Raw genomic sequence first — 5,801 nt, 5'->3', positions numbered from 1 at the left:
CAGACATAAATCTGGATTTCACTTCTGGTTAGCACCTAGTAAGACAGAAAGATTTTGTTTGTTTGAGTTCTGTTCTTCTGTGGTGCCCCTTCCCGATCACACAGAAACAAAACGGGAAGCCACTCAGCACCGCTGGGAGAGCCTGCTTCTCAGCAGGGCCTTCTCTGAGTGTTCATTCTTTTGGATGATGAGCTGTTTTCCCTGTTGGTGATTAGAGCCAAAACCCTGGTAGGGAAACCTGTGGTTAGAAGCTCAGAGGCCTCTGTACAGACTTTCCTCCCCTCTGTGTGGCAAGAGGTTCCCACGAGGATTATTCTGAAGGCAGAATGGCCCTGGGCTTCACGGTCTGAGCCAGCGCCCCTCAGGCTGGTGACCTCAGGAAGAGTCAAGCTCTCCGTGCCCAGAGCAGGGGGTAGGGCTGGGGGTGCCAGGCCACGGGCCCAAGGGGAGGATCCCTTAAGGGTGTTGAGGGGCTGCAGAGGTCATCTGGTCCTCTCAACTCCTCTGTCCTACTAGGTTGCTGATGGCCAGATAGGTCATGACCTCTGCCTCGGTTGGCCACACAGGCAGTAAGTAAGGAAGTGAGAACAGGACTTGCCGATGGGGCCGGGATTTGGGGCACTTGTACCCCCTCTGCCCGGGCTCTGCAAGCCCTTTCCCTGCCTCTCAGGACTGGATGGAGGGAATGTGAGCAGGGGACCCTCCCAGGAGCAGCAGGGGGTTTTGAGGGAACCTGTGTTCTCTGTGGGCGGGGCTGAGCCCGCAGCTTCCCCTGCCTCTGGTAGAGACATATGTTTGGATCTAGTGCTGTTTAACCACCTGGTCCTCCTCCCCTGCCCTCCACCCAGCACCCAGGGGTGGAGAGTCTGGGATGAGGGAGGCCCTGGGCATGCACTGCCAGTATCATCAGCTGCAGGCAACCAGGGTCTGTCCCCGCCATAGGGCAGGGGAGGGGTGGGCCCTGTGCCCTCCCATGTAATGAGGCCGGGACTTTGAAAGCCTGATCTGAAGGCCCAGGATGAAGATGTCATTGGTCTAAAGTGAAATCAAAGGCCAGAGATCGAGCTTGTCCTAAAGCTAACATTGCTCAATTATTCTTATTCTGAGATGATGTCTTTTATGTGGGCTAAACATTTCCTTTCAAATGAAATTATGGAAACTGTAGATAATCGTTTTTCACATCTTTCTTGATCAAGTAAATTTACCACCTGAAATGTTTTTGAAATATTGTTTTCTGAAATCCTAGCAGAGGCCGGGTAGAGGGGGTATAAGTACCCCAAATCCTGGCCCCATGGGCAAATCTTGCCCTCACCTCCTTCCCAGGGTCACCAGAAGGAGAGGTAACCCCCAAGGGTTTTGGAGAAGGGCCTCCCCTCCATCACCCAGGTTTCTTACTTACAAGCAGAGAAAACCAGTTCTGGGTAATTGAAACAGAAGAGTGATTTTTGGGAGAGGTTCTGGAAAGCCATCTCCATTTCAGGCTGGATGGTAGACCAGGCTCCCTGAAGGCCCTTCCCAAATAGAACAACTACGATGTTGGATCAAATACTAAAACCCTGTTTTAAATGCATTGCTGAGCTGGCACAAAAGGAAATACCGCCCCCCCCCACCCCCACCCCAGAGGCTAAGCACCAAGGGAAAGTGGAAGCCCAGGTCACCTGCAAAGGGTTGTTTCGGGAAGAAAGGAGATGAGGCAGCACTGCCCCTGGCCCAGAGGTGGCCCAGAGACCCCCGAGCACTCAGCAAGTGCAGGTTCTCACTGAGAGCATCATGGGTGTTGCAGGGTTTTGTTTGTGTGCTGGTTTGTCGTTCTTGCTTTTTGTTTTATGTGAGAAAATGGGAGACCTTTGCCATCCTCACGGAGATGGAGTAGTTGAAATGACTGGCCGAGGGTGAGAATGATAACATTCACAAAGCACATGTCCATACGCAGGGATTTAAAAATAGAGAACAGTAGGAAGAAAAGCAACTATGCTAACCAAAATGATGATCACAGCTGCTGTGATTGAACTTCAAATTCCTCTGGAGTTTCAGGCAGCGCCAGCCAAAAACAAAAGAGGGAAGCAGAGCACCTACAGTGACTGATGGCTACCAGCCCCGTTGAGTGCCCACTGGGTGCCCATGTTGTTTTGTGACTGAAACACACTGTTTCTTATCCTCAGAATAGCCACATAAGGTGGACATCATCATTCCTATTGTTCACAGAAGCGGCCTGAGAGGCCAGTGATCTTGTCGAAGGCCACACACAAAGCTTTCCTCACAATAAACTTGGAATTAATTCCTCTTTATACGTGGGACACCGAGGAATCAAAGGAGCAATGGTTTTATAGCACACGCAAGTGCAGTTTTTATTTGACTTTTTCTATAGTAGCCAAGTTCTGTGCAAGGCCCTGGGTTCAGAGCAGGGGTGACAGTGCGGTGGGGAGACTCAGGGGCCACTCCCCACTGCGGTCCCAAATATGACAGTTGTGAGGAATGCAGGAAAATGGCAATCCAGGTCTCTAAGTCCATGGTGCTGTAGCACGGGATCCTGAAAAAGTTGTGTTGATGCTCATATTTTATTTTTAAATAAGCTATATCCAAACGATTGCACCTATAGTTAAATAACTGTGTTCCAAACTAGTCCCCAGTCTCTGTTCTTGTTAAGAGCCGTGTAGGGCCCAGCTGAGGCTCCTCAGTCCTTTCAGCTGCTTTCTTCACGTAGGAGGATCGGGAAAGAAGGTCCAGGCTGATATAATTGTCCTGGGCAGGAGAGGTCAGGCCCGAAGGAACTGGTTTCAGTTCAGAAGGAAAACAGGGGTGGAGTAGAGAGGGGAGGGGAGAGAAGGGAACCCCTCTGGGAGAAGGGCAGTGTCTGGCTCCAGCTGAAGGGCTGGGAACTGGGTCTGGGAACTTGCCCCTCTTTGCTCCCCTTCGTCTCCTCCCCCTCCCCCTTTCCCCCTTCTCTTCCCCTTCCCCCCACCATCCTCTCTCTCCTGATCCTCTCACCACATCCTTCTCCTGTTTGCTTAACTGTGTCTTTCCGCCCCACCCTGATTCTACATGACTCTGTAGCCTATTGAAGTAGATTGGAGCCCAAAACTGCTTTGAGGAGACATGAAAAAACTAAAATGACGGGAATTAAAGGGAGATCTTCTGGGAAGGGTTTGAAACCAAGAGGGGAGGTGATCAGAGCACTTTCTAAACATAAACACCTGCACTTCTGTTCAACTTGAGACCTAAAGACAGTATGTCTCTATTTTACGTAAGTGCATATCAAGGTATAAATGAATATGACTTCAGATTGAATTCTGAAAAGTCAGTATTATACCAACAGAAATACCACAGCCCTGTTTCTCAATAGCGCACGGGAAGCCAGAATCCCAAAGCCAGCCAGTCTTGTGATCACCACTTCAGTACAGTTGCGGGCACAGTGCAAGGAGCAGAGGGGGACCCCTGTCCAGGGCTGGCACTGGGGTAGGCTGCCTGCAAGAGGTGGTGACAGGAAGCCGAGACCTGAAAGATGGGGGTTTTAGCTGAGAAGAGGATGTGAGGAAGGAGAGGCAGTGACCTCCCACTCTTGGGGAATCGCTACCCCTTGGGTGTCATGGTCTCATACACGGCGTGTGCAGGCAAAGCCAGGGGCTCCTCAGGAAGCACATGGCTCTTAGCAGGTGCACAGACAGTCAGAAGAGGTGGCTCAGTTGGGCAGTTCTGAAAGCGGGTATTACATAGTGCCCAACTCGGCCCTCAACTTCAGGAGCATCCCAGGGCACATGGATTCAGGCAGCAGAGTCTCTGCTGTGTCCCCCAAATTTGAACATATGGGTTTCCTTTAGGGACTCAGAAATGAATATTGGAGCCTGCAGGTGCCTGTGTTGGGTGGTGAGTTGTTGGTTTCCTCTTAAGTTTCACTAATAGGTTGTAATGAAGGTGGAAACAAGCCTTGTCTTTCTGGTTATGAAAGTGCATTTTCCTCCTCGTCACTAGCATGGACTTCATGGGCCTCCCGACAGGAGCCTCCTACCTGGTCCTGTGGGGGGATGTCAAGCACAGAGCTTCCCGAGGGAGCTTGCCTCGTGGTTGGACAGATCTGAAATGTCTCGCTCTTCTTCTTACAAAAAAAAAAAATCTATTTCATTGAAGCCTACAACCATACCCCTGGCTCTGACCCTGGAAGCAGAACAAACTAGTACTGGATAAAATGAACAATTCCACTGGTACCAGGAGCCCCAGTTTTCCTTAGAGAGTATCTGTTTCTTACGGGAGGGACCTCAACATCAAAACCGTCACTATTAATTAATTAATAGGAGAATACCATCTTCCTACTTAATTTGACAAAGGGGCCTCCAACCAGTTCATCTAAATGTGAGACCAGATCATCTGTTTATGAACTGAAAATGAGGGACCTAGAAAGAAAAAAAATCCCTATTTCACAGAACCTCAAATATCTATCTACAAAGTCAGAGGATCATGAGTGTTTACATTGATTTTTGTAAGTAGAATGCAGATTTTATAAGAGCATTAATGTTTGATCCATAGACAGGCCAAGGAGAAATGCAAAGTTGTTGCATTATCCTCCTCAGATTTTCTACATAAGGTAAAAGGAAATGTGGAACTTCTCCACGTCTGGGAATGAGATCCAGTTGCTCCTTATATACTATGATGAGAAATCCAGACCTGAAGTTCTAAGGAGAAAACTGGCACAGGTTTAGAGTGGGAGCTATTGAAGTAAATGAAAAGGCATGTGAGATATTGGCATATGGGTATTGGGGTAACCCTTTGAGAAAATTGAGTAAAAGATTGTACTTCGAGCTTATAAGGAAAGGCACATAATTGAAGGAGTAAACAGAAGTAAAAATTTGGGCAAAAATCAGAGCAAACCATTTCGACTCTCTTTTGGCAATATGGAGGTTTAACTATTCAAAAACCATCCCGCTACAAAACATCTAAAAATGTTGCAGTCGACAAAAACCTAAGGGAGGTCACTACAGGCCCAAAAAGAACAAAACTGAGTCATGAATCCAGAGAGCTATATTTTATGAAAAATGCTACTACTCTAAGGTTATTTGCCAATCCCCAGTTTCCAAAAAAAGAAAAAGAAAAAGAAAGTGAGCCAGTAAACAGTTTAAATACAAAATTTCTTTTCTTGGGACTTTGTTCAGTTTTAGGCGGTTGATCAGATGGGGAAAGTGACCAGGTCCCAGACTGGACAGTTGTCCTGGATCAGTCAGCCTTCAGGACTGTCAGCAGGGAATTTCTCCTTCCGCAACATCCATTACTAAAACTGTACCACAGCCCACTATACCCCTAATGCCATCTTGTTTATTAGCTGAAGAAACTCAAACTCTAGGTTTCCCTTTGCCATCTGTTGTACATTGTAAGTTATGCTTAGGCAAAAAAAAAAAAAAAAAAAATTAGATGTAGTAAACTCAGGAGAAGCTTCTTGGGTGTTGTATTTGATGTTACCTCCAACCTGCTCAGACTTGTTTTTGTTTCTGGTTGTTACCAAACCAAGAACTGGAGGACTGAGACTCATGTACACAGAGGGAAGTCCTTGTAGGACCAGGGAAAGGAAAGTGCTCAAAGACAAGTATCAGTAGCCTTGACTTCTATTTTCCACAGCTGTTTGGAAAGCAGGATTAAGAACGAGCAGTGGGGCTTCCCTGGTGGCGCAGTGGTTGAGAGTCCGCCTGCCGATGCAGGGGACACGGGTTCATGCCCCGGTCCGGGAGGATCCCACATGCCGCGGCGCGGCTGGGCCCGTGAGCCATGGCCGCTGAGCCTGCGCGTCCGGAGCCTGTGCTCCGCAGCGGGAGAGG

This window comes from Lipotes vexillifer, unplaced genomic scaffold (assembly GCF_000442215.2).
Source record: "Lipotes vexillifer unplaced genomic scaffold, Lipotes_vexillifer_v1.1 scaffold120, whole genome shotgun sequence".
NCBI lineage: Eukaryota > Metazoa > Chordata > Mammalia > Artiodactyla > Lipotidae > Lipotes > Lipotes vexillifer.
Note: the sequence above shows the minus strand (reverse complement) of the source record.